The following is a 10,438-nucleotide window of genomic DNA, read 5'->3' as shown; positions in this document are numbered from 1 at the left end:
ATACAGAGTGAGGTAAGTCAGAAAGAGAAAAACAAATACCATATGCTAACACATGTATATGGAATGTAAAAACCAAAAACGGTTCTGAAGAACCTAGGGGCAGGACAGGAATAAAGACGCAGATGTAGAGAATGGACTTGAGGACATGGGGAAGGGAAGGGTAAGCTGGGACGAAGTGAGAGAATGGCATGGACTTATATACACTACCAAATGTAAAACAGACAGCTAGTGGGAAGCAGCCGCATAGCACAGGGAGATCAGCTCGGTGCTTGGTGACCACCTAGAGGGGTGGGATAGGCAGGGTGGGAGGGAGATGCAAGAGGGAGGCGATATGGGGATAAAAATACACATATACCGCATTCACCTTGTTATACAGCAGAAACTAACACAACGATGTAAAGCAATTATACTCCAATATAGATGTTAAAAAAATAATTGTCCTGCACACTAAGGAATGCGGATTCTGAGGTAAAGAAGGAAGTGCCTGCCTCTCAGAGGTATGTCATCTCCACGTTTTTACCTGACATATTGTACTTTTATCACTAATGACTTTATACATTTCCTATACACAGCCCATCGATACGCACACACAAAGACACACACACACGGAGATATGCTGTCAATTCCATTTGGTTCTACTTTATCTCCCCCATGAAACTGAGCACAATGAATGCTTTTCCAAGTTAATGAAAGCATGTGCACATGTATGTGTACTATCCTATTCCTCAATAGGGGTTTTGAGGGAGTACCCCTTGGGCCTGTTATATCAGGGGGGAACAAATTGACCATTTCCCCAGCCCTAGAAGCCCATTGTCTAAAAGGGAGGCTGCTCCACTGTCCTCTAGAGAGGGTGAGGGATGGAACCTCATTCCCAAACTCCCACTTACCTGGATAGGTGACAGAAGCTATATGAGGAGGAGCTTTGTCATGTGTGAAATGGGACTCATCTTTAACACAGAGCTGTCCTGAGGGGTGAATGAGAAAACCTGGGGCTAAGGCAGGCATTGTGGAAAGGTGTTTCTCATTGTTTCTCCTAATGAGAACATAGATATCTTTATGAAGGAAGCAAATCTCTCTCTGGTACGCCTTGAGTTCAAAGTTTTAAAGACAGAAGGATCTCTAGCTTCTTGGGAGACTCAGAAGCTCCTAAGAGCTGCCCAACATCGTGCCTCTGAGCAGACCCTAACCCAGTTCCCCATGCTGGGAAGACAGGCTTGCCTTTGATTCACCTGGTGAGCTCAGTGAGAGATGGCACCAGGGCAGCAAGCTGTGGTGTTTGCCTAACTGCTGCTCCTGGACTGCTCCGCCTGTTAATACGTTTATGGGAAAAGTCTAGACCTGTCTCCCATTCAGCAGTGCAGGGGTCCTCAGATCACGTGTCATCCAGCCACGTCACACCACAGTTTCAACCATCCGCTGCCTCCCTGTGAGACCAAAACCTAAAAAGTACTACCATTTCATTGAAATACAATTGTCCCTTCTTTCTTTCACTAATAACTAAATATATATTGGGCTTAAAATTTATACTATTCCATTTGAGGTGTCTCATTAGCTCTGTGGTAGAAATAAGATAAGAAGGAAAATTAATATATGGGCAAATTTAAGAGTGGAAAATGAGCTGAGATGGCTCCTTCCCATTAGCTGTTAACTTGCTCAAGCTTCAAGGCACTGAAGATTAAATAATCCCTCTTTGGACCCCTCTTCCCCATTCAGCCACAAGCCCCTCTTTCTCTTTGTCTCTGTCTCTCTATTTCCTTCTCTCTCTCTCTCATGATGAGATCTCATTTTCTGTAGATAAATATAGAAATATATAAACGTGCATAATAAATATGTAAACACCTACATAAGCAAACTTACAGGAAGATATGATGAAGATGAAAACATTCAACGGTTACCTCTGGGTAGTATGTTTTGGGCTAACGATTTTTCCCCCCTCCACATATACTGTGACATATACAGTGGAATGAACCTCATGCACACTCCTGAACACCCAACTCTCTGTTAATACAGAAGCAGCATCCATGAAATTAATAAAAATAATACAAGGCTGCTCAAAATAACTAGGTAGCTTTATATGTACCACGAATGAAATGTTCAGATTAAAAATGACTGAAATAAACAAGGAAAACAAATTACCTTTAAGTTCCCATTAATCCCTCCTCTACTCGTCCCAGCTCCCTCCTATCCCCATGCAAACCCAGCACTCACTTCTGAGACCACTAGAGGTTCATCTCAGATGGCGTGGAGGATGCCTGCATGATGTCCTGCTGCAGCTGGGAGAGGGTGTGCATGGAGCTGGAGGTGGGTGTAGGCACTGGGATGCAGAACACCTCTGGGTCTCACTGGGGTTGGCATCCCTCACAAACAGCTCGTCATTCACGATGCACAGACTGAAGGAAAAATGGACCCCCAGAAAACTGATGGATGGACACCCTCACCCCCAATACTGACTCTGCTCCCACTGGCACTCAGCACCCAGATTCCTTCCACGTCCCTCCTGTGCCTGTCTCCCAGGTTCCTTGACTGGTACCTCTGCCCCTCCCCACAGAGCCCACATTTGGAGAGACTGTCTACCACCTTCACTCGATTTATAGGTTTATCCCCAACCCATGGGCAATTTCGCATTTACCCTTTACCACAGCCCAAGGGCTGGACGCTCTGATCCCCATTCCCGGAAGAAGACACTGAGTCACACAGAGGTCATGTGACTTGACCAAGGTCACACAGCGACTGAGTGTTGTGTCAAGGAGAGAACCCATAGGCCGATTCCAGAGCCCACGCTCTTCTTAACCAGTAGGCTAGACTGCTCCTGGCATCTCCCTGCTGGCTTTCCACAGTACCGAGTAAACCTAAGGTCTGCACCACCACATTCCCATGCCCCTGAGCCCAGGCGGGGATGGGTATTCCCGCCCACAACAGGGCTCTCACCTGCAGTATCTGGCACGGGTAGCGATGAAAGTCCGGGTGAAGGCACGCACACAGCCCTGACAACTTCCTTCAACAGCAAACAAACAACAATCCCCCTTAGTGTAGCACATGCTGTACATGCTCACACGGCGGTCCCCAGTCAGGGTGTGACTGGACACTCATGCTAAGAGAGCAGTTGTTCACAGGGGCCAGGGTGTCTGGAATGGGGAGGGCAGCTGTAGGAGCAGTCTGAGCCCAGTTACATGGCCCCTGACAACCACTACACAAGTTCACGGGTGCATTCTTCGCAGCTCCCCAAGAGGTGGATACTACTACCGCATTGTGCAAATGAGGATACTGAGAGGTTTAGTCATGGCCCATGTTCTCAGAGTAAGTATCCGGGTAGAGAGCCACCAAACTCCACAGCCTATGTCCCCAACGCCCAGGGTATGCAGGGCAGACAGGCATGGACACAGCTCAGACCTGGATAGTCAGTGGGAAGACTGAGGGCTGGAGAACACAGTGGGGAAGGGGAGGGGAGGGGAGGGGAGGGGAGGGGAGGGGAGGGGAGGTGGGAGAGGGCAGGTGGGGAGGGAAGGGGGGAGTGGAGGGAAGGGAAGGGAAGGGAAAGGAAGGGGTCCAGGAAGCTGGGTGGGTCTGGGAGTGAGCCTGGCCAGGGGGAGGCAACAATGAGACATCAGGGGTGGGGGTCTACACACACTTGCCTTCCTTGAACACCCCGCTGATGGAGAAGCAGAGCATCGTTTCCTGAAAGGGAAGAGCCCAGGTGCCCAGTCACCACCTCCACCTCCTACCCACCCGCGGCTTCCTAGGCCCGCCCAAGGGAGGAAGCAGGCGCTCACCATCTGGAACCAAATGTCCACTACGAAGGAGCTGAAGTCATGCTGAGTCTTGGGCAACACACAGAGGGTGTGCACAATGACACGTTTTGTGTGCTTCAGCAGCTGAACCCGCAGGTCTGTGAGGGGAGGGCAAGCGAGCGAAGGTCAGGGGCTGCCACGCCCTGGGCCCTATGATTGACCCCTTCACCGCCCTTTCCCACCCAGTCTTCCCATCGCACACTCACGGGGGTCCTTGAGCTTCTTCACATTCCTGCTGTCCTTGAAGTACTCGCACAAGCTGCTTCTAGGAGACAAAGAGCAACAGTGGGTGGTGCGTATTTGCAGGAGCTGGCCTGTGTCTGCTGGGGAGCCACACGGCCCAGGAGCAGAGCCTGTGCTGTGATACTCACGGGGCTGGGTCCTCGGGGTGGAAGGGAATGGTCAGGGAGAAGCAGGCCTCCTCGTGATAAGCACCCGCGAGACGCTGTCGGTCTCTATAGTCATGGATCAAATAGTACCTAAGGGAGGGCAATGAAGACAGTCTATCTCTGTGGTCTGGACCTCAAATGAGACTTGAAAACTCCCCTGAGCAGACCTGTGCTTAGGTGGCCTCACCTCTCATAGCCCTCCACCCCTTGCTCCGCTTGACAGAGGTACTTACTGCTGTAGGAATTGTAGGACTAGGCTCTTCAGCTCATCAGATCCAAGGAAGCTGTGCTGGAATCAAATGGCACTTGAGACTATGCAGTAGATAAAGCCTCCCTGCAACACCCCAAATGTTGTTTGATCCACTTCCTCACCTTGCAGGGTTTTACTATGTAGGGAGTGTCAACGTCAAGGGTAACTGGTGACTGTAACTCCTGGCCATCCTGCAGAAGGGAAGAGGAAGTCAGGAGTGGAGACAAGGGGAGTGGCCCTGGATGATCCGGGAAAAGGATGGGCCCAGGAGGGTGAGGGTCAGAGGTCAGGTGCGAAAGGGCCCTGGATATTCCATGGGAAAGCTTACAGTGGATGTCTTCATCATGAGGTCCTGGAAGTCTCTAGTGTTATATTCAACTTGTGTGTGTGTGTGTGTGTATTTATGGGTATTTTTCCAGCAAGTATATCCATGTCATTTTCAGGAGTCCATGTCCCCCAAAACGGTTAAGGTTCTGATGCTAATATGCGATCTAGGCAAGACCCAAACAGCTTGAGGGCAGGTGCAGAGGCCACCAACATTCGTAAGAGACAATGATTTACGTAGGCACTTACCAGGCGTAACAACTTCGGGAAACATTCTCTGATGGCCCTGTCCAAAACCAAAAATAGAGAAGAGGTGGTTGATAGTTCAAGGTTGCAATGCTTCCTTTCAGTTAACACAATGATACCACAAAGAGAGATCAGTGTGTTCTGGCCAATCCAGCAGCACCCCTTGCCCAGCTCTGCTTCTGATTTTAAGGGTTTTCGGTCCACTTGCCTGTTGAGCACTGAGTATCTGTCATCTTACTGTCTGAAAGGCACTGTCTCCTCATCTCTCTCAGTACCTTCACTTAGTATTCCTTCCCTCCCTCCCTCTGCTTCGCCTTGGTCGCTCCCACCCAGACTACTCGGACTCCCTTCTCCAGTGCCACAGGGACCAGCATTTCAAACCCATGCTGCAGGGCTTGCTTCTCCTCCCTTCCTTCCTCCAGGGCCCCACTGAAGGCTGTGGGGAGAAGAGGGCATGCAGTGGGAGCCCGGGGCCCTGCCACCTCACCGGGAGTCCAGCACTCTGGCAAGACCCGGACACCCCCCCGGGATGGCCCAGGATGCTGGGCTAGGGAGGTGAGTGAGGTGGGGCTCAGGAGGCAGGGAGGGAGATGGAGGGGATGAGGACAGAAAGGGAGTGAAGGTAGGAGGGGAGAGATGAGAGAGACCTAGGGGCCCAGAGACAAGGGAGAGAGAGAAAACAAAGGGAAGGGAAAGAAGCTCTCCCGTGGTGGGGGTCAGGGAAGAAGAGAGAAGAAAGGGGAAACGGCACACCCATTGCGGCTCTTCACCTGCCCCAGAATCGCCCAGACACACCAGCTAGGAATGGAAAATATGCACATGTTGAACTGGGGGCCCATTGTATGCTGGTTGAAACTTTGTCACCTGTGTGAGCTCAGCCAGACTTGGGCATGGGAAACAGAGCAGCCATGGGGGCAGATCTTCCCAAGAAGGAGAAAAGGGTCAGGTCCCAGCTCAGCATGGGGCTGAGGATCCCTGGCCCCCTCTGATGACCACCGTCTTCTCTCCCGATGACCCCTGCACCTGTCTGAGTTGGTTCTTTATCTGAGGAATCATACCTGTCTCAGGCTGCCCAGGGCTCCTGTGAAGGACCAGGCGGGATGCTGTGACGTGCGCAGGGAGGGATGGCAAGTGCCGCTGAGAGGCCTGTCCTTCTGTCTCCTCTACCACCTCTGCCCTGTGCCATACACTCCTGCCTCAGGAAGCCCTCTGATCACTGGCGGGGACCCACGTCTGGCCCCCTGACTCAAAGAGCCCTGCTTTTTCCCAAGCTGGACCCCAAGGAGGGTCCAATTCCTGGCACTGGGCCAGCAGAATGGATGTCATGACAGCAGCCACCCATGGCCTCAGCCCTCAGCATGGCGCAGGAAAGCCCCCATGTCAACCTGGGAGAGGAGGGTGGAACGCTTTGGAGGCAGGGGAAGAGGGCCCCTCTCAGAAAGGGGGAGGCACACCCCAGTTCAGAGCACGAAGAAGGAAGGCTTCGCTCAGCAAGAGGCCCGGGACTGGAGGACCCTTCTCAGTCCAGGGCGCCAGCATCTGGATCAAGGCTGATCGCTCCTGGTCCTGGTGAGGAGGAGAAGCCCTGCTTCCTGGGGCACACTCTTGGGAGGCCTGGGTGCAATATAGCTGGGCGCAGAGAGCTGGAAACAGACCCCAGAGCGCCTGCAGAGGTGAGCAGGTCAGGGCAAGGAAACTCCTCACCGGTGATAGACACAGAGAGAGCAGAAGGTGGGGCCTGTGATCCTCCCAGAAGACCAGGGCGGCCACCTGTGGCATAGGGGCACTGTCACAGATAGTCTAGGCTCCCATGGGTGAAGGTCACCAAGAAGGGTGACAGGGTGTTCACACTGACCTTACATAGGTGGACTGGTCTGCGAAGGTGCTACACAGTGGGTTCCCTTGCAGCCACAGCTCTTCAAGCTTCAGCCCTTGCATCTTGCTCAACTCCCACACAGACTTCAGCTGAGAAATATGGGGTGGAAGTGGGAAATGGAATCCCATGAAAGGGGACATCCAAATCCCTGCACCCCCAGACCCCTCCCTCCCCGACAGGTCCCTTCACCTGCCTCCTGTCATCACTCTGATGGCCACTAACAGGCCCCCTCTGCTCTCAACCCAACTTTGACCTGGCTCCCTCTTCTCACCTCATTTTCAGACAGGTTCAGGGTTTTGACCGTAGGGGCCACCTGTATAATGTCAGACAGGCCATCCAGCTGGTACAGCTTGTTGCTGCTCAAGTTCAAGGACAACAGCTTTGGGGCAAGAAGAGGTAGAGTGAAGGTTACTATCGAGGACCTTGGAGACAAATCTGCCCTGCACCCCAGCTCTTGCACCCCCTACCCTAATACCAGCACTGGGCCTACAGCCTCACCTCAGGGAAATTCTTTTCGATCACATGCAGGGTGGCAGCCATGCAGCTTCTTCGATTCAGAATTATATCAATATCATGGCCTACCAAGTCTTCAGGAAGGAGAGGGGAGGGAATCAGATGGCTGAGTGGGGTCTGGGGCCAGAACCAGCCCCTCCCCACGTTACCATCCCTAAGTCACACTCCAGGAAGACCCCTCTGCCCTCGCCTGCCCTAGAATTACTGCTGTCAGCCATACCTGGGTCAAAGCGGGGCCTCTGGAGGTCAAGAGCTTGCTTGAAGATATTATATCGTTTGCTCAATGTCAGCTGCAGAGTGAGAGATGGAGACAGCCACTCTGAGGCTGTGGTGATGGCAGGGAAATCAGGGGTGAGGGGGACGGGGGACTGGAGGAAGGAGAGGTGGGTCTGAGCGTTGGCGCACAACACGTCTTGAATCTGCATTACCTTTATCTGCTCCATTTCTTCTGGCTGCATCTTATCCCGCACAGAGTAGGGAACAGGGGAGGGGCCAACAAAGACAGGTATCTGCAGGAAGAAGACGTGGGGTAAGCACCAGGAACTCTAGTTCCAAAGAAGACAACCAGCCCCTGGCCTGTCATCCTTCCTCAGGATGAGGTACATGTAACGCCCTCGACACACACCTTTCGTCTCTCCTCGTCACAAATCTTGTAGCTGACATCCATCAATGCACAGGCAGTGCTAGCTTCCTGGACAAAGAACTGAGCCCCATTTTGCAAAAAGTGGAACTACAGGGATTGAATGCAACAGCAATAGTATCAGAAGCCAACAGACCCTGCTGAACCAGGTCTCCCTCTCTCCCCCTTCCCTGTGCCCACGCGTCTGTCTTCCGCATCCTCTCTTATGTCCACTGGAGTGAAGGGGACACTGCAATGGCTCTGGATTGAGTTCATTAGCCATGTTTTGTCATACTTAATCCCACAAGGAATCTAAGGATGAAAAGAAGGGATGGGAGAGAGGACAGACAGCAGGGAATTTAGCCTGCAGGACGAACCTTTTCCTGTTCTTTTCTGGCCTTCTACTGAGCTTGAAAGGGCTTCTAAAGAAGGGATCACTGGTCCGATTTCTTATGGGTGTGCGTAATATGGATTTCCTAAATACCCTTTCTCTCCAGTCAAACTCTCTTCCACATAATGAAGGTGACAGAGATGATCTTCCTTTTATAAATTTCCAGGAGATCCTACCCAGTGCAGACATTGCTTGCCCCTCAGACAAGGTCTCCAGAGGCTTGAACCTCCATCTCGCACACTCAGCTTGCCAAACTGAGACCTCCAATGTGGAGTTGCTCCATATCCTTGGCAGTAGTTTCCATCTTTGCTTTGAGACAGGCTCCTCTGTTCTCCTCACAGTCAGCCTGTTCCCTTAACATTGCTTCTCTGAATCTGACCTTAGATGAACAAGACTGTTAACTCTTGGTAATAAAAGGGACAGATTACAAACTGTCCCCAGTGAAATAAACCAGCATGTCTACATGAGCCCAACACAACTCCCCCTGGCTTTTCTCTCCTGCACATTCCATACATTTTTCAGGATACTCACTGTGACCCTGAACCAGCTCCCTGGGGTTCCATCATGTGTGTTCTCCCCCATTTCTCTCTCCACAGGTGTTCTCTTTCTCCACACACTCTTATCCCTGTGGCCTTCACTGTGCCATCTCACTCTCCTCATGTTGTCTCGGATGGTACCGGGAGAGCTGCAGGGGGGATGTGGAGAGAAGGAGGGTGAGGGGCCATAAGTGCTAAGGAAGTCTTCTGTACACCCTCGTCTCTTTGACACCAGCACTACAATTAGCTTTGCTCAACCATTATTTCACTTCGAGCAAGCTTCTGTTTTGCAGTGAGAGAAGAAAAACAAGTCCACGGAGACTGAGAGAGGTGCATAGTCCCAGGGGCTCCTGTGTAAAAACCCTGCTGCCTGACCACTTACTGTCTTACTTCGGGGTCCTCCGGGACATCCCTCTTCACCACGTTTCCAGCATCCTCCTGGAGGTGTGAGGGCTGAGGCTCACACCCATCGTGTTCGTAATGAGGGCTCCTCTCGCCAGAATTACCTGGGAAAGAACTCCAACCTTTCTTTCTTCCTTGAGGTGGTCTACCACCATCACTGTATTCTGAAAAGAGGAACAAAAATACAAGTTTGCAGACACATCTGTGGTCCACTTACCACGTACCATGTCTTAGGCTAACAGCATGGTAGGGCAGGCAAAGTGCCAACCTGGCCTAAGGGACCAATCCCACAAACCTCAGAAAGGACACTCTTCTGCCTGTCCAGAGAGGACAGCCTTATCCGACAGATGACACTATCAGGGGAAGAATCGAGGAGGAGCAGGATGAGGAAGAGGAGGACAAGGAGGAGAAAGAGGGAGGAGAAGGAGGAGGGAGGGGAGGACAACTGAGGTGAAACTTTTAAAACAGTGGAGCTGGACTGATAAAGAACCGCGGTGTATGCGTCCATGGGTTAGACTGGACAGCAGTCATATATATACCAGGAAGGCACCCGAATCTTGCCTTCTCTCAGGACTTTCCAGCAACCACACCAATACCTCTCTTGTGCTTGACAAATCCAATGAGCCACCAAACCGATTCCACTAACAACCAGCAAGCTGGCTGGACTTACTTTGCCAGTGCACTAGGAGCTTTAATCCCAGGTGGCACAGAGGTAACAACCTCCTGAACTGTCTCCCTTCCTCCAGCCTTGACCTGAACAATAGGCTGTTTGAAAGAGCCAGAGTGATCTCTCTCTTGGGCCAGCCTGAAATGCCTTTCAGCTCAGCAGGCAACTCTTCCTCACTTCAGCTCTTCTATAACAAGGGTGTGAATGATAACCTGGAATGATGTGTCAACCACTATTTCCACGTGTTTAGGGATCCTTCTATTTGCTTTCTATTACTGGTTTCTAATTTGATTCCATCGTGGCCAGGGAGCACACTCTGGGAGATCTCAAGTCTTCTTATTTTTTTAAATAATTTTCTTTCTTTATTTATGGCTGCATTGGGATTTCGTTGCTGCACACGGGCTTTCTCTAATTGCGGCTAGCGGGGGCTACTCTTC

General features: G+C 51.5%; 1 pseudogene; it reads right to left on the bottom strand.

Moving 5' to 3' along the window:
* Window positions 1-2,219: 2,219 nt before the first annotated feature.
* Window positions 2,220-9,466, bottom strand: LOC132481583 (nuclear RNA export factor 2-like; annotated as a pseudogene).
* Window positions 9,467-10,438: the final 972 nt, after the last annotated feature.

Source organism: Mesoplodon densirostris, chromosome X (genome assembly GCF_025265405.1).
Source record: "Mesoplodon densirostris isolate mMesDen1 chromosome X, mMesDen1 primary haplotype, whole genome shotgun sequence".
Lineage (NCBI taxonomy): Eukaryota > Metazoa > Chordata > Mammalia > Artiodactyla > Ziphiidae > Mesoplodon > Mesoplodon densirostris.
The sequence above is the reverse complement of the archived record's forward strand: the minus strand, read 5'-3'. Positions and strand labels throughout refer to the sequence as shown.